Source organism: Ranitomeya variabilis, chromosome 5, assembly GCF_051348905.1.
Source record: "Ranitomeya variabilis isolate aRanVar5 chromosome 5, aRanVar5.hap1, whole genome shotgun sequence".
NCBI lineage: Eukaryota > Metazoa > Chordata > Amphibia > Anura > Dendrobatidae > Ranitomeya > Ranitomeya variabilis.
Window position 1 is genome coordinate 44565492 of NC_135236.1, and position 18956 is coordinate 44584447.

Sequence of the window (18956 nt, forward strand, 5' to 3'; positions counted from 1 at the left end):
CCTAAGGGACGACTGTTTAACTTGTCTGTGCCGGAACATGCCGCTATGCGGAGTTATGTAAAGGAGTCTTTGGAGAAGGGACATATTCGCCCGTCCTCGTCCCCTCTTGGTGCAGGATTCTTTTTTGTGGCCAAGAAGGATGGTTCTTTAAGACCCTGTATAGATTATCGCCTTCTAAATAAAATCACGGTCAAATTTCAATACCCTTTGCCATTGTTGTCTGATCTGTTTGCTCGGATTAGGGGGTCTAGTTGGTTCACCAAGATAGATCTTCGTGGTGCGTATAATCTTGTGCGTATAAAGCAGGGCGATGAATGGAAAACAGCATTTAATACGCCCGAAGGCCATTTTGAGTACTTGGTGATGCCTTTTGGACTTTCTAATGTCCCTTCTGTGTTTCAGTCCATGCACGATATCTTCCGAGAATATCTGGATAAATTTATGATTGTGTATATAGATGATATTTTGATCTTTTCTGATGATTGGGAGTCCCATGTGAAGCAGGTCAGGATGGTATTTCAGGTCCTGCGTGCCAATGCCTTATTTGTGAAGGGCTCAAAATGTCTCTTCAGAGTCCAGAAGATTTCCTTTTTGGGCTTTATTTTTTCTCCTTCTACTATTGAGATGGACCCAGTCAAGGTTCAGGCTATTCATGATTGGACTCAACCTACATCGGTTAAGAGTCTTCAGAAGTTCTTGGGTTTTGCTAATTTTTATCGTCGCTTCATCGCTAATTTTTCTGGTGTGGTCAAGCCTTTGACGGATTTGACCAAGAAGGGTTCTGATGTGACTAACTGGTCCCCTGCGGCCGTGGAGGCCTTTCAGGAGCTGAAGCGCCGATTTTCTTTGGCTCCAGTCTTATGTCAGCCAGATGTCTCTCTTCCCTTCCAAGTTGAGGTTGATGCTTCTGAGATTGGAGCAAGGGCTGTTTTGTCGCAGAGAAGCTCTGATGGCTCTGTGATGAAGCCATGTGCTTTCTTTTCAAGAAAATTTTCGCCTGCCGAGCGGAATTATGATGTTGGTAATCGGGAGTTGTTGGCAATGAAGTGGGCATTTGAGGAGTGGCGACATTGGCTAGAGGGAGCTAAGCATCGTGTGGTGGTCTTGACTGATCACAAGAATTTGATTTATCTCGAGTCTGCCAAGCGGTTAAATCCTAGACAGGCTCGATGGTCGCTGTTTTTCTCCCGTTTTGATTTCGTGGTCTCGTATCTTCCTGGTTCAAAGAACGTGAAGGCGGATGCTCTTTCTAGGAGTTTTGTGCCTGATTCTCCTGGAGTTTCAGAACCGGCTGGTATCCTCAGAGAGGGGGTGATTTTGTCTGCCATTTCCCCAGATTTGCGACGGGTGTTACAGGAATTTCAGGCGGATAGACCTGACCGTTGTCCACCAGAGAGACTGTTTGTCCCAGATAGATGGACCAGCAGAGTTATTTCCGAGGTTCATTCTTCGGTGTTGGCGGGTCATCCTGGGATTTTTGGTACCAGAGATTTGGTGGCTAGGTCCTTCTGGTGGCCTTCCTTGTCGCGGGATGTGCGTTCCTTTGTGCAGTCCTGTGGGATTTGTGCTCGGGCCAAGCCTTGCTGTTCTCGTGCCAGTGGATTGCTTTTGCCTTTGCCTGTCCCGAAGAGTCCTTGGACGCATATTTCTATGGATTTTATTTCGGATCTTCCAGTTTCTCAGAGAATGTCTGTCATCTGGGTGGTTTGTGATCGTTTTTCTAAAATGGTCCATTTGGTGCCTTTGCCTAAGTTGCCTTCCTCCTCCGATTTGGTTCCGCTGTTTTTTCAGAATGTGGTTCGTTTGCACGGCATCCCTGAAATAATTGTGTCTGACAGAGGATCCCAGTTTGTGTCCAGATTCTGGCGTTCCTTTTGTGCTAAGATGGGCATTGATTTATCTTTTTCGTCTTCCTTCCATCCTCAGACGAATGGCCAAAAGGAGCGAACTAATCAGACCTTGGAAACTTATTTAAGATGTTTTGTTTCTGCTGATCAGGATGACTGGGTGACTTTTTTGCCATTGGCCGAGTTTGCCCTTAATAATCGGGCTAGCTCTGCTACTTTGGTTTCGCCTTTTTTTGTAATTCTGGTTTTCATCCTCGTTTTTCCTCGGGTCAGGTTGAGCCTTCTGACTGTCCTGGGGTAGATTCTGTGGTGGATAGGTTGCACCAGATTTGGAACCATGTGGTGGACAATTTGACGTTGTCACAAGAGAAGGCTCAGCGCTTTGCTAACCGCCGTCGCTGTGTGGGTCCCCGACTTCGTGAGGGGGATTTGGTGTGGTTGTCTTCTCGTTATGTTCCTATGAAGGTTTCTTCTCCTAAGTTTAAGCCTCGTTTCATCGGTCCTTATAAAATTTTGGAAATCATCAACCCTGTGTCATTTCGTTTGGACCTACCAGCATCGTTTGCCATTCATAATGTGTTCCATAGGTCTTTGTTGCGGAGGTATGTGGTGCCTGTGGTTCCTTCGGTTGATCCGCCTGCCCCGGTGCTGGGGGAGGGAGAATTGGAGTACGTGGTGGAGAAGAGCTTGGATTCTCGTATTTCAAGGCGGAGGCTTCAGTACTTGGTTAAGTGGAAGGGCTATGGTCAGGAGGATAATTCCTGGGTGGTCGCCTCTGATGTTCAGGCGACCGATTTGGTTCGTGCCTTTCATGTGGCTCATCCTGATCGCCCTGGGGGTTCTGATGAGGGTTCGGTGACCCTTCCTCAAGGGGGGGGTACTGTTGTGAAATCTGTTTTCGGATTTCCTCCTGTGGTCGTGAGTGGTACTGTGTGAGTTCTTTCTTTGGGCTCCCCCTGGTGGCTCTTTTGTTATTCTGTGGGTCTGTGGCTGGGATCAGCTGCCTCGTCACCTGCTATTCAGGTTTCTATTTAACTCACCTGGACCATCACTTTTTGCCTGCTGTCATTGTATTCAGTGCTGGTTTTGTTCTCTCCTGACTTCATTCGTGATCTGGCTCTCCAAGTGAAGCTACGTTTTTGCTAGTTCATTTTTGCTCATCTTGGTTCAATATGTTTTCTCAGTATGTGATGAATTCAGTCCAGCTTGCTAATATGTGATCTTTTCGCTTGCTGGTAGCTCTGGGGTGCTGAGGTTCTCCCCTCACATCGTTAGTTAGTGTGGGGGTTCTTGCATCCTCTGCGTGGATATTTTTTGGATAGGGTTTTTTACTGACCGCATAGATTCTTTACTGTCCTCCTTTCTATCTGGTGATTAGCGGGCCTCCTTTGCTGAACCTGTTTTCATTGCTGCGTTTGTGCTTTCTCCTTTACTCACCATTATTATTCGTGGGGGGCTGTTCTAAACTTTGGGGTTATTTCTCTGAGGCACGTGAGGTCTTTATTTCTCTCTAGGGGTAGTCAGTTTCTCAGGCTGTGAAGAGACGTCTAGGATTTCTAGTTACGTTCCACGGCTGCCTATAGTGTGTGCGGTTAGGATCAGGTTTGCGGTCAGTCCAGTTACCACATCCCCAGAGCTCGTCCTATGTTCACTTACTTAGCTGGTCAGATTTGTGATCCTAAGCCACTAAAGATCATAACAGAATACGTCCGCATAAGACCAATTGTGTTTGGGGAGAGAGGTGAGATCTGCGGGTACCTATGTTGTGGCAACCTGATCGCACTCCCTCAGTTATCTGCCCTCACAAGATTTACTCCATCCCAGAATTCTCCAAGAGGACCACTCTATATGTGGAGAGTGGTAACGCAACCAAGGTATCCCTAGCAGAATCTCGTCTATTCCCTCAGGAATTACAAGAAGGGAAATGATCTCCTGATGGGTTGGAGACATGGATAATTTAAACAGGATAGTCTGGTGTGTAATTTGTGAGGGTAGTGTCGACCCTTTCACCACTCTTACGGTCATTGGTTTGGCTAGCATAACCAGGGGTATTGCGTGCCGTTGGGCAAAGGCTGAGGACATGAAATTTCCCTCTGCCCCGGAATCCACACAAAGCTCGACCGTAAAAGTGGAAGGGCCAAAGGTAATTGTCCCCTTGAAGGACAATTTGGAGGTCGTTTCCCATGCCTCTGTGGACATTTCTTGGTATAATGTCCTGACTGCTGGCAGACATTACAGACCATGGGTATTCAAGCTGCCTGAGACTTAGGACCCGCTCGAGACACCTCCATGGCCTCATAGGGCTCAGATGCCTGAGCAGGGGACTCCAGAGGCTTGGCGAAGGTAGGTGCCAGCTGAAACCTCTGCCTACACTGGGCTCACTCCAATCCTCGCTCGTGAAACTGGAGGTCAATGCGAATGGATATGGCTATCAGCTCTTCCAGTGTGGCGGGAATCTCCATAGTGGCCAAGTCGTCCTTCACATGGTCAGCCTGTCTTCTCCAGAACACAGGGATAAGGACTTTATCCGGCCACTCCAGCTCAGATGCCAAACTCCGGAAGTGAATGGAAAAATGACTGACCATGGATGAACCCTGTGTCAAAGCCAGCAGTTGGAGCTCTGAATCATGGGTGACACGAGGTCCCAAAAAGACCTGTCTCAGAGAGTCCAGAAACCTTGGAGCACTCTGCACCACATGATAGTCACGCTCCAACAGCGGCGTTGCCCACTCCAAAGACCTGCCCAGCAACAGGGATACAATAAATGCTACCTTCGCCCACTCCATGGGAAAGCGTGCAGTGAGGAACTCAAGGTGTATGGCACACTGACTCGCGAAGAGTCAGGATACGGTCGGAGCAGGGGTGGCAGTGGACAAACTGGCTGCAGCTATGCAAGCAGCCTGGACATAGACTGCGGTAACATCCACAGCTGAGGTTGTACTCTCAAGAGCCGCCAACCAACCCTCCAGCTACTGGATGTACCAGTTAGACGCTGTTCATCCCCCATTACAGGCCAGACCCTGGCGCTCGTGTAATGTTAGGACTGGCAGAACGCACCAAATAATAATTGGAAATGATATAAGGTGTGCTCACAGTCCGGGGTCCACCGTGCAGCTAAGACACCTGCTGCTTGGTAATGACGCACTATATGGCGGTATAATGTGAGTACACACACGGATTAGCTTCACCCGGTATGAAGGAAGCGAACCCTGTTGCATCACAGGGCCGCGATACCGCACAGAGAGCGCAAGCAAGGTGACACAGAACTCTGCCCCAAGACTCAGGGTAAGAGTCCCTCAAGATCTCTTGCGCTCGACACCGCTACTGTGTTGCCAGGCAAACTAAAGTAAATATTTACCACACAGGAGTGCGTGCAGTGCCGCTCTGGCGGACACCACTAACCACCCTAAACAGGGCCAGGAAAGCGCACTATCTGCGCATGGCGCTGCTTTGGCGGTCGCTGCTAACTGAATTCAGCAACTTGTGCAATTGTGCAGGATAGCAGTGTCAGGCGCTAGGTAGCTCTACCATTCGCGAGCAGGCAACAACACTATGGATGGGAATGATTCGGAGCTTTCATCCATCGACAGGCATTCATCCACACACACAAGTTAATAAGTTTACACTTGCGCATGGCCGAGCGGCCATACAAACCTTTTATAGCAGTAGCGCTCCAGGACCTTCCTGATGGTCCAATAGGAGCCGCAACAGGTCCTGAGCATGTGACCCCCGACCTCCAATGGGAGGTCGTCCCGTGGGCATGCTCAGTGTGAGAAAAGTAGGACTTAGTCCCTGAAACGCCTGCTCGCTGCTGAACAGTGCTGGCAACAAAGGCAGAGCCTGGAAAGGAAGCAGTACCCAAGCACACTGTATCATCTTGAGTCAGACGCTGGGATTGACGTCTCTGCTGAGCAGCTTCCACTGTGGCGGGAGGAGAATGGGAGACCACAGTGGACATGGTTCGAGATTCCCCCTGCGCAGTGGAGGGAATTCGACACCTAACACCATATTCATGCCAATTTTATGTTTGGCGATAGTTATTCGAACAACTTCGCTCATCACTAATAGAGGGAACGTTAATTGAATAAATTTAAAGGTGTGGAAAAAAAAAGAAGAGGAAAAATTTGATGAGATGATATGATATTTGTCACGGGTAAGTCAAAAGCTGCAAACAGTCGCACTGCATCTAGCTGAAAAACGTCTCTGCTTTTGGCTTTGCAGACACCTTCTTAACCCTTCTGACTTTTTGACCCAGTGGCAACCTTTCTTAAGCTCTCATTGACACATCTGGACCTGGGTGTTTATGGACTCCCAGCTAGCTGCTGGGAATCGCCGGTGATATTTCCATTTTTCCCCTTGTGAGGCTTGGAGCTATAGCAGTTGGCTATCTTCATCTTTGGTGTTGCTGGAGGATGTGTGTGTTACATCTCTGACTCTACTCAAGATAAGTGTTCCCCTTGTTTGTCTATCCCAGCTGTCTTTAGTGGTAGTGGGGATCGACTAGTGTGTACCTTGTCTTTCCCTAAGCAGGGTATATTGCCAGTGTCAGTCAGGGATTAGGTTTCTGCTTGGCGATAGGTGCAGAACCTATATCGGGATGTTTAGGGCAGACAGGTTGACTTCAGATCTGCCAAGGGGTCTCCACTCCCAAATTCCCTAGTGTTGGGTTCCCTTCCCGTCATCCCTTCGTGTTGCATTTAGTCTTTCCTACACTGTGCATGACAGTATCATACCAAATATGGTGAGGTATTAATATAAAATAAAATAATGTGATACAAAAGTGAAAAAACATTAAAACATCAAAAATAATAGCAAATAAAAGTAGGATCTGAACCCTAAAAGATAATACTTGGTAAGTTGTCATAAAGTCTCCATAGTATGTAAACGTCCAGACTCTGGAGGATAAACAAAGACAGTAGAAAATATAAAAAAACTGAAAAAAAAACTATAAAATGAGGCAGGACAGAGAATGGAACCACAAGGAACCATTTTATAAAACGCATGCAAAACTTATCTTTCCATTGAGACCCGAGGAGGCCATTGTATTAAGTCTTATTATCCACCGGCACTCAAATTGGGATAAGACCTGTTTCACATTGCCTCCCCAGATTCCACAATTGACCCGATCAATCCCATGTACTGAGAAGCCATCGAGAGCCACAGCCATGAAATAACTTGAAGTGTTTGGGCAATGTTTTAAGTGTCGAAACATCTCTTTTCCATGAGGATGTTCCTAACGTGCTCGCTTGTGTGTATGCTGAGCTCACGGGAAGTGAGGCCCACATAAACGTTACAGCAGCCAATCAGTTTTATGAGAGGGGCTATACAGGGCTCAGCATTCATAGAATTGGAAGATGTGCAGCAGATAAATCAAGCCGCAGCCCAGTAAGAGACACATAGATGGAATCGGAGTAAGTGCTGCTACATAATTCAGCTTTCACATGGTATAGTAAAAACCTGGTGACAGGTTCCCTTTAAATCCTGGATAAACCATTTAACAATCTCTTAATTGCTAATAAAAGCGGAAGAAATACTGTCTTACATGCAATTCTATTGCTTCACATGATAATCTGTGCTGATATCTGTGACGGTAAGAAAAACATAGTGTGTCTGAAAACCAGCGACATTAGTTACAGCCTGGAATCTTATCTTCAGCAGCACTTTACAACATAACAAGCATTTCAGCTCTGTAAGCAGGACTTTAGATGAATGTTTAAAGGGGTTGTCCACAACTCCGAAATAAACCCTAGATTAGCCAACAGCGGTGGGAAAATGATACTTACCGCACCTTTATCTCTCTTCCAAACTCCACTGTGCATTTCACACTGCACTCTTGGCTCATCGATAGAATTGAGCAAATTTGTTCGGATTCAGTTCTGAATATGAACGGCATTGAATATTGTTTTAGCAATATTGGTCGAATACAGCGGAATGTCATTAGAATTAATCGGAGTGGAAATTACCGAATATATTCGAAACCGATCAACAACCAAACATTTGGCATGAATAGGGTACCAAAATTGGAAAATTCAGATACGGCGAACAAATCCGAACAAATTCGCTCAACTCTACTCACTGATCACCATGATCAGCTGTAGCATTCACATTCTGCCCAAGCTCAGAGAACGAATCAACAGCCACTGATCTACTGCAGTGCTTATGTGAAAGAAGAAGCCAGGTAACCAGCAAGTGACATAGTGGAGTGCACAAAGAAGCTTTGGCACATTTGGGAAAATGCAATGGTCATCCTTTCCTCTGACCTTTCCTGCCACCTGTGCACTGCAGTACTTTGCTCTGCCCTCAACAGGGCAGACAAAGTACGCCTGCAGACTTCATGGTGCTGCTTGTCAACACAATGTAGCCTTTGTCTGCCATCTGTATCTAGATAAAGATATTCTTTTTTTAAAACCAATAGAACATTTTTATTTTTTATATTACCTTGTTGACACACTGCAATAGCGGATTAATGAAAATTATTGCCACTGGTAAATTGTGAAGTTTGCTTATCCCTGCACGGATTGCGCCAGTCACACAACTGCCAGAGAAAAATACACTATTTATTTAGCAAACAAAATTGGGGGGGATTTCTTACATTGCTTTTATGATACAAGCCAACAGCAGACTCAGGGAAATTACTGCTAAATAGTGATGTTTCAGTAGCTCATCAGTTTTTGCAACAGTCGCACAACAGCTACATAAATATTAGAAACTGAAACAGTAGGCGAGGAATATTATTTAGCAATAAGCTTTTAAAAAGGATGTTACTATATGCTGTTACTGAGGAATATTATATAGCTGTTAAAAAAAAGATTTTGACATGCTGCTACGCAGGAATATTATGTACCTCCAAAGAAATTGGTTTTGTATATGCTGGTACTACCTATTATTATTTGCCTCTAAAAAAAGTTGATTTGTATATTATGGTAGTGGATGAAACACTGCCTATCTTTCCTTAATCCCACAGTCTGTTCCTAATCCTAAACTATACAACACAATACAATGCAAAATACAGTAGAAGAGATCTGCAGCATGCACTTGCAATGATGATGTGAACTGATAACACCCAGGTGCTTGCCTTTCACTCTCCCTCCTAATAAGTCTCTCCCTACGCTATCTCCACCTAACAAACAACTATTCTTCACCCTCATGAGCTTTTAAAAGAGCTTTTTGGAATAAAAAAAATCACCCTATATGCTCCATTCACTCTCCCTACGCTGACACTATGCTCTCCCTATGCTGTTTCCTGCTGCAATGTGCGCAAGATGGCACTGGCAGAGATTAAATATCCCCTATGATGCTGTAAGGCCAGCCAATCACAGTAATGCCACACCAAAGATGGCACCGGCATTACTGTGAATGGCAAGCCAGCCCAGCATGTTCATTGGCTGCAAATAAAGCGCCAAACATGCTGGGCCAGTCACTTGAATATACCGAGGCGAATACCAAATTACTTGCAGAGTACCAAATAGCCCGAATAGTGTACTATTCGTGCGAGTAACAAATAGTGCCAAATGTATTCGCTCATCATTAGTTGTCTACTTTAGAAAGCCCATTTTACATTCTTTACCATTTTCCAACATGCAGATTTAATAGAAGAAGACCGTCTTCTGGTACCTTTCGCACTTTCTCAGGCTCTCAAACAAAGAACAAGGTAAGTGAATTGGCAGTTGGTCCAGTTAAGGATTTGCTTCAAATAGGTAATCAAGGGGAAAAATATGGTGTTACTATTACAGAAGGATGACTTTCATGCCTTCATACAAGTTAGTAAATGAATTAGCACTGAAATCTGTGGGCTAAGCGATCGTCCATTCAGTAGATAATATGTTGAACATTAGGGATCAACCCCTTGTCTTGGGAATTAGGACAGAGCACACAGCCCATCACTGCAAGGCAATTAGTCATGCAAATAAATCATGTAGGAAAGTGCTTTCCACTGTACTGGTCTTTTCACTGTTTCCCTGCACAATCTCTTAATCTTGCAGAGAAACAGATGTTTCACTTGCAAAACCACCTGGACAATGGTAATTGCATGGCTTTTAGGGTTACAGTTAGGGTGCTGTCACACTCCGCAACTTTACAACGATCACGACCAGCGATACGACCTGGCCGTGATCGTTGGAAAGTCGTTGTGTGGTCGCTGGAGAGCTGTCACACAGACCGCTCTCCAGTGATCAACGATGCCAAAGGCCCCGGGTAACCAGGGTAAACATCGGGTTACTAAGCGCAGGGCCGCGCTTAGTAACCCGATGTTTACCCTGGTTACCATCGTAAAAGTAAAAAAAAAAAAACAGTACATACTCACATTCCGGTGTCCGTCAGGTCCCTTGCCGTCTGCTTCCTGCTCTGACTGAGTGCCGCCGTAAAGTGAAAGCACAGCGCAGCGGTGACGTCACCGCTGTGATCTGCTCTCACTGTACGGCGGCACTCAGTCAGAGCAGGAAGCAGACGGCAAGGGACCTGACGGACACCGGAATGTGAGTATGTACTGTTTTTTTTTTTTTACTTTTACGATGGTAACCAGGGTAAACATCGGGTTACTAAGCGCGGCCCTGCGCTTAGTAACCCGATGTTTACCCTGGTTACAAGCAAACGCATCGTTGGATCGGTGTCACACACACCGATCTAACGATGACAGCGGGAGATCCAGCGACGAAAGAAAGTTCCAAACGATCTGCTACGACGTACGATTCTCAGCGGGGTCCCTGATCGCTGCTGCGTGTCAGACACAGCGATATCGTATGGATATCGCTGGAACGTCACGGATCGTACCGTCGTAGCGACAAAAGTCCCACTGTGAGACAGTACCCTTATTTCACTGTTAGATACAGTGATTGCACAGGGAAACAGTGAAAAGAATGAAGCTGTACCAGACTGAAAGCTGCAAAATTACTGCAATAGTCTACATCAAATGCCAATAACATATACTGTATTTGATCCTTTGTTTAGTCTTCTCTTTTGTTATTTTTTTATCCTCCATCATGTCTACTGTTCTGCTCTCCGTCATGTCCACTGTTTTGTCCTCCATCATCTCCACTGCTTTGTCATCTGTCATGTCCACTGATTTGCTCTCCTTCATTTCCACTGTTTTGTCCTCCACCATGTCCATTGTTTTGTCCTTTATCAAGCCTATTTTTTGTTTCTTTCATGTCCATAGTTTGCTCCTCCATCATGTACATTGTTTAGACTTCTGTCATTTCCATTGTTTTGCCCTCGATCATATCCATTGATTTGGCCTGTGTCATGTCCACTGTTTTACCCTCCATCATGTCCATTGTTTTGTCATTTGTCATATTGTTTTCTACAACGCCACTCTAGTATTAGCTATTGACTCAGTCGCTCTTCTCTGGCATGGCAGAGCGCAATGAATGCATAGACAACCCTGGCACAACAACCTCATAAAAAAATTGGCAAGTGTGCAGGTTTGCGCAGCAGCGCCGGAAGAAAATGCATTCACAGGAAGACATCAACACATTCAAACAAGCAATTTTAACATTCAACTTGGCCCTCACCTCTGCTAAATAAGAAAACTTTGCCACAGAAGACTTTGCAGCACATTTCAAAAATAAGATTGACCCTAACAAGGCAAATCTTTACTGCCCATCCTATGTATAACATGCCACTGCCCCTCCCCCATAACCTTCTTCCCCACCATCACTGAAGGAGAGCTTACTCATCTTCTCTCAAATGCGCACCTTACCACTTGTGCCTCGACCCCTTCCCACCTCTCCGCCAACATCACCATCACACTTATCCCAGCCCAAACCCATCTCTTCAACCAATCGTTAACTTCTGGTACCTTCTAGTACCTCTCCTTCCACTTTCAAACATGCCACAATCACAACTATCTTGAAGAAACCATCCCTTGACCAGACCTCTGCATCAAGCTATTGCCCCATATCACTGCTCCAATTTATTTCCAAAATCTTCAAACAACATTTGCATGCTGAACCTTGATCCCATCTTTTATCTAACTCACTCTTTGATGACTAACAAATGGGCTTCCGACTCGCAGCCATTCCACCGAAACTGCCCTGACAATAATTGCTAACAACTTTTTGCCAAAGCTTACAGACAATTATTTGTGCTCCTCCTTCTATTCCTGCCCTCTGCCTTTGACAAAGTCGACCACTCCCTCCTACTAAAAATTCTATCTTCCCCTGGCATCAAAGACCTTGCCCTATCCTGGATGTCATCACACCTCTCCAACCGCACATTAAGCATCAGCAGCTCCCAAACTACCTCCTAATCCCACCTTGTCTTTGTCTGTGTCCCTCAAGGCTCTGTCCTGAGACCTTTACTCTTGTCAATGTAGTGCTATTGCTAGTGGCTACCTGCCGCACAAGCCTGATCTCACAATTAGAGGCTCAATTGAACACCAAGGTAGCTGCTTAGTCCAGTCCACGGCACAGTGGGTCGATGAGCTACGCGCGCCACCTGCTTGTAAAACACTCAATCTATACTTTTGGCAGGGGACAACTCATAAAGTCCCATGGTTTCCAGCACCAGCTATGTGCTGATGATAGTCATATCTTCCTCTCCGGCCCAGAAGTCACCTTTCTGCTGTCCAGAATCCTAGAGTGTCTATCAGTCATGTCATTCTTCTCATCACACTTCCTAAAGCTTAATGTTGAAAAAAACTGAACTCCTCATCTTTCCTCCATCTCACCTATCTCCTACCAGATCTATCACAATAAATGTGATCACGCTTTCCCATGTACTGGAAGTCCGCTACCTTGGACTAACCCTTGACTCTGCCCTGTTCTTCAAGCTGCGCATTTAAGCTCTCGCCACCTGCTGTCACCTCAAACTCAAAAATATTTCCAGAATCCATCCTTTCCCCAACCCTGGATCTACTGAAATTTAAGTTCATACCATCATCTCTCACCTCGACTTCTGCAATATCCCTCTCTGTGGCCTCCCAGATATCACTCTCGCACCTCTGCATCCCATGCTCAACTCTGTTGCCTGACTAATCTGCCTTTCTATTCCCTACTCCTCTCCCTCCCTCTCTGCAAATCCCTTCATTGGCTCTCAATTCCCCAACATATCCAGTTCAAATTACTAACATTGACCTAGAAACCCATACATAATCTATCTCCTCCATATATCTCTGACCTAATCTCCAGATATCTTCTCCACCTCTAAAGACCTCCTTCTCTCTTTCACACTTATATGGTCCTCAACGAATCACCTCCAAGGCTTCTCCTGAATATCCCCCAACCTCTGGAATTCTGCTCCTCAACACTTCACACCTCTTCAAAACAGCTTACAGTCTGCAGTGACCCCCCTGTCACCTTACCACCATCAGAAATGCTACAAACCCCTCAACCTAATGTCTCCTTCCCCATTATCTTGTAGAATGTAAGCCCAAGAGGGAAAGGTTCTCTCCTTTCTGTAGCAGTCTTTCATTGTTAGTTTGCTCTCTGTAATTTATATTTGTTTTTTATATGTAACTAGTGTTGAGCAATACCTTCCGATACTCAAAGGTATCGGTATCGGATGGTATCGGCCGATATCCAAAAAATATCGGATATCGCCGATACTGATACCCGATATCAATGCAAGTCAACGGGACACAAGTATCGGAAGGTATCCTGGATGGTTCCCAGGGTCTGAAGGAGAGGAAACTCTCCTTCAGGCCCTGGGATCCATATTCATGTAAAAAATAAAGAATTAAAATAAAAAATATGGATATACTCACCCGTCCGGCGGCCCCTGGACCTTACCGATGTAACCGGCAGCCTCCGTTCCTAAGAATGAGGAGTGAAGGACCTTCATGTGACCGCTCACGCAACCAATCACAAGCCGCGACGTCATCGCAGGTCCTAAACTCACTGCATTCTTAGGAACGGAGGCTGCCGGTTATATCGGTAAGGTCCAGGGGCCGCCGGAGCGGTGAGTATATCCATATTTTTTATTTTAATTCTTTATTTTTTACATGAATATGGATCCCAGGGCCTGAAGGAGAGTCTCCTCTCCTCCAGACCCTGGGAACCACACACTGGGAACTTCCGATTCCGATTTCTGATATCACAAATATATCGGAACTCGGTATCGGAATTCCAATACCGCAAATATCGGCCGATACCCGATACTTGCGGTATCGGAATGCTCAACACTATATGTAACCCCTTTTCATGAACAGCACCATATAATCAGCGGTGCTCTAAAACTAAGTAATAATAATAATAAAGCCCATTGTTTTGTCCTCCATTATATCCATTGTTTTGACATTCCAATGCTTACAATCATTTTTACTTCCAAAGTCCTGTTTTATATGAACTCTCATGACGCATCTTTCATTCGTTCCTATGAATGTCAGCATTTTCTTTAAATTTCTTTAATCTCCTTGATCTATTTTTACAACAGATTCAAGATAAGACCTCAAACCTGTGACGCACATACATGTGCTGTAATACAAATAACCACAAGTTTCCATACTGAGGCAAGCAGAGAATTAAACAATAAACATCATAAATCAGTAAGTTCTCAATGGGGCAAAGTTTAAACGTCACACGTGACAGAGACATGGAGAGAACATTGAGGCTAATCCAAAGGTAGTATATACGAAGCTAATTATACTTAATATACAGACCAAGATCAAATACTAAGACATACAACATTTTCAACCAGTGAGCCACATTTTCATTGGGCATAAACAGTAGCCTCAATACCCTACATACTTATTTCTCAATATCTAACTAGCATCTGTATGATGTGGTTATACAACATTTCGTATTTACAGTTGTGCTCAAAAGTTTATATACCCCGGCAGAATTTTTGTTTTCTTGGCCTTTTTTTCAGAGGATATGAATGATAACACCAAAACTATGGCACTCTGGCAGACAGGCGGGCATGACTGGCACTCTGGCAGACAGGCGAGCATGGCAGAGACACTGGCAGGCACGGCAGAGACACAGGCAGGCGGGCACGACTTGCACACTGGCAGGTAAGATGGACTGGTACGGCAGAGGCCCAGGCGGGCACAGCAGAGACACAGACAGGCGGGCACAACTGGCACACTGGCAGGTAAGATGGACAGGGCTGATACTCTGGTAGGAACTGATAAACAGGTGGGTGTATGGAGACAGGTAAGATCATGTTCAGACTGGAGGGTATATGGGAACAGGTAGGGACCTGTTCGGACTAGTGAATATAAAGAAACAGTTAGAGACCTGTACGGCAAGTTGCAGAACAGAGGTGGAGCAAGAGCGGATGCAAAGCTGAACCCCAGGAGGCAGGGTTAAAAGCAGGAGGCGGAGCCAATAGCAGAAACATGGGAGGCGGAGCCTGGAACAGAAACACAGGTAAGAGCAGAGAAGGAGAAGGCAGAGCTAAGAGCAGAGAAGGAGAAGGCAGAGCTAAGAGCAGAGAAGGAGAAGGCAGAGCTAAGGGCAGAGAAGGAGAAGGCAGAGCTAAGGAAGGAGCCGCTGGAGGTGGAACCCAGAGCGAAGATGCTGGAGGCGGAGCCAAGAGAGGAGATGCTGGAGGTGGAGCCAAGAGCAGAACCACAGAAGGCAAAGCCAAAAGTCAGAAGGCAGAGAACCACAGGTAGTGGCGAGCAAAGCAGAGAAGCACAGAGCCATGGGTAGTGGCGAACAGAGCAGAGAGATGCAGAGCCACAGACAGTGGTGAACAGAGCAGAAAGGTGCAGAGCCACAGACAGTGGCGAACAGAGCAGAAGGATAATGAAGAGATACACACAGCAGAGTGGAAATAGCAACAAACAAAGCAGGAACAGGAACAAACATATACCAGAGTTCAGACATGAATGGAAGTAGACCAGAGTACAGACAGAAACAGACACAGATACACAAACTAGACACAGATATAGGCCTGCAAATTGCAGCCCTCAGAGACAGGAAACAGACACAACCTGGCAGCTCAGTAGAAATTGCTAACTGAGGGAAATAGTTTGCTCAGGCATGCTCCAATGTGTGAGGATGCCTTAAGTATCAGAGGCCACTAAGTAATTGACCAGGGACACCTTAGGGAGGTGCACACATTCTCAATAAGAATCAGGATTTGCCAGCATCGCCCCCCTATGCACACAGCCAGGAAGTATACACAGAGTAAGCAGCCATGGACGCGTGGCATGGAGCCAGCAGCATACAGATCTCACAGCATGGCACTGGGTGAGTGCAGGGGCGTAACTACCGCGGTCGCAGCGGTCGCAGTTGCGACGGGGCCCAGACTACTTAGGGGCCCCATGGACAGTAGTGAAGCCGGAGAATGAAATGACCCATGATTGCACCATTTGTGAGTGACCCGCAGCAGGGAGCCGTCACCGCTCTCTAATTATACTTACCTACTCCCGGCGCGGTCCCTGGAAGTCCCTGCTTCTTCCAGCGCTGCAGATTCTTCCTGCACTGAGCGGTCACATGGTCCCGCTCATTACAGAAATGAATATGCGGCTCCACCTCCCATAGAGGTGGAGCCTCATATTCATTTCTGTAATGAACGGGTCATGTGACCGCTCAATACAGGAAGAAGATGCAGAGGTGGAAAAAGCAGGGACGCAGCGCCAGGAGCAGCCTGCAGGACAGGTGACTGGTGGTGACTGGTGAGTATTTTCCTCTGGGCGATATTTACCTCTCCTCATTCCGGTGCGGCTCTGTCATCAGCGTCCTCTGGCAGTGACGTTCAAGGTCAGAGGGCGCGGTGACGTAGTCAGTGCGCGCCCTCTGCTGAACGTCAGTGCCGAAGACGGAGCCGCACGAGGAGCAGCCAGGTAAATATTGAAAGTGCCCGGGGTCCTGAGCGAAGAGAGAGAGGTGAGTATGTGATTTTTTTTTTTTATGGCAGCAAAAGCATAAGGGGCAAGTGGCAAGTGGCTATACGGAGCAACTTGTGGGGCCATAACAATTGTGCAGCACTATAAGGGGCAGTCGGCAGTGGCTGTGTGGAGCATCTTATGGGGCCATAACTCTTGTGCAGCATTATAAGGGGCAGTGACTGTGCGGAGCATCTTATGGGGCCATAACACTTGTGCAGCACTATAAGGGGCAAGTGGCTGCGTGGAGCATATTATGGGGCCATAACTCTTGTGCAGCACTATAAGGGGCAGTGACTGTGCGGAGCATCTTATGGGGCCATAACTCTTGTGCAGCACTATATGGGGCAGTGGCTGTGCGGAGCATCTTATGGGGCCATAACTCTTGTGCAGCACTATAAGGGGCAGTGGCTGTGCGGAGCATCTTATGGGGCCATAACTCTTGTGCAGCACTATAAGGGGCAGTGGCTGTGCGGAGCATCTTATGGGGCCATAACTCTTGTGCAGCATTATAAGGGGCAGTGGCTGTGCGGAGCATCTTATGGGGCCATAACAATTGTGCAGCGCTATATGGGGCAGTGGCTGTGCGGAGCATCTTATGGGGCCATAACACTTGTGCAGCGCTATAAGGGGCAGTGACTGTGCGGAGCATCTTATGGGGCCATAACAATTGTGCAGCGCTATATGGGGCAGTGGCTGTGCGGAGCATCTTATGGGGCCATAACACTTGTGCAGCGCTATAAGGGGCAGTGACTGTGCGGAGCATCTTATGGGGCCATAACTCTTGTGCAGCACTATATGGGCCAGTGGCTGTGCGGAGCAACTTATGGGGCCATAACTCTTGTGCAGCACTATATGGGGCAGTGGCTGTGCGGAGCAACTTATGGGGCCATAACTCTTGTGCAGCACTATATGGGGCAGTGGCTGTGCGGAGCAACTTATGGGGCCATAACTCTTGTGCAGCACTATAAGGGGCAGTGACTGTGTACGGAGCATTTTATGGGGCCATAACTCTTGTGCAGCACTATAAGGGGCAGTGACTGTGCGGAGCATCTTATGGGGCCATAACTCTTGTGCAGCACTATAAGGGGCAGTGACTGTGTACGGAGCATTTTATGGGGCCATAACTCTTGTGCAGCACTATAAGGGGCAGTGGCTGTGCGGAGCATCTTATGGGGCCATAACTCTTGTGCAGTACTATGCAGTGGCTGTGCGGGCTGTGCTCTATATACCCCTGTACGGGCTGTGCTGTATATGTCCCTGTGCGGGCTGTGCTGTATATATCCCTGTGCGGGCTGTGCTGTATATATCCCTGTGCGGGTTGTGCTGTATATATCCCTGTGCGGGTTGTGCTGTATATATCCCTGTGTGGGCTGTGCTGTATATATCCCTGTGCGGGCTGTGCTGTATATATCCCTGTGCGGGCTGTGCTGTATATATCCCTGTGCGGGCTGTGCTCTATATACCCCTGTGCAGGCTGTGCTCTATATATCCCTGTGCGGGCTGTGCTGGATATACCACTGTGTTGGCTGTGCTCTATATACCCCTGTGTTGGCTGTGCTCTATATACCCCTGTGCGGGCTGTGCTGGATATACCCCTGTGCGGGCTGTGTTGGATATACCACTGTGCGGGCTGTGCTGGATATACCACTGTGCGGGCTGTGCTGGATATACCCCTGTGCGGGCTGTGCTGGATATACCACTGTGCGGGCTGTGCTGGATATACCCCTGTGCGGGCTGTGCTGGATATACCACTGTGCGGGCTGTGCTCTATATACCACTGTGCGGGCTGTGCTGGATATACCACTGTGCGGGCTGTGCTGGATATACCACTGTGCGGGCTGTGCTGGCACCCAACACCATGTTGCAGTGCAGGAGATTCCTGCAACAGTCCGAGGCGTATCTAGGGGAAGGTGGGGGGGGGGCCCATTTGGAAGTTCGCACCGGGGCCCATGACTTTGTAGTTACGCCACTGGGTGAGTGAGTTGATATATCAGGCAGGTGGGGGATGGAAGGCCATGCAGTGATGCCGGCACGGTGGTTACAGTTAGTGGTTGGGTGAAGCCATTTATTGTCCAACTACTGTGCTTACTCTATTTCAATCATAATGACAACTCAAAACGTCCAAATGACCCTAATCAAAAGTTCACATACCCTGGTGATTTTGGCCTGATAATATGCATAAAAGTTGACACAAATGGGTTTGAATGGCTACTAAAAGTAACATCCTCACCTGTGACCTGTTTGCTTGTAATCAGTGTTTGTGCATAAAAGCTGAGTGAGTTTCTGGGATACATACAGACTCTTACATCTTTCATCCAGCCACTGACATTTTT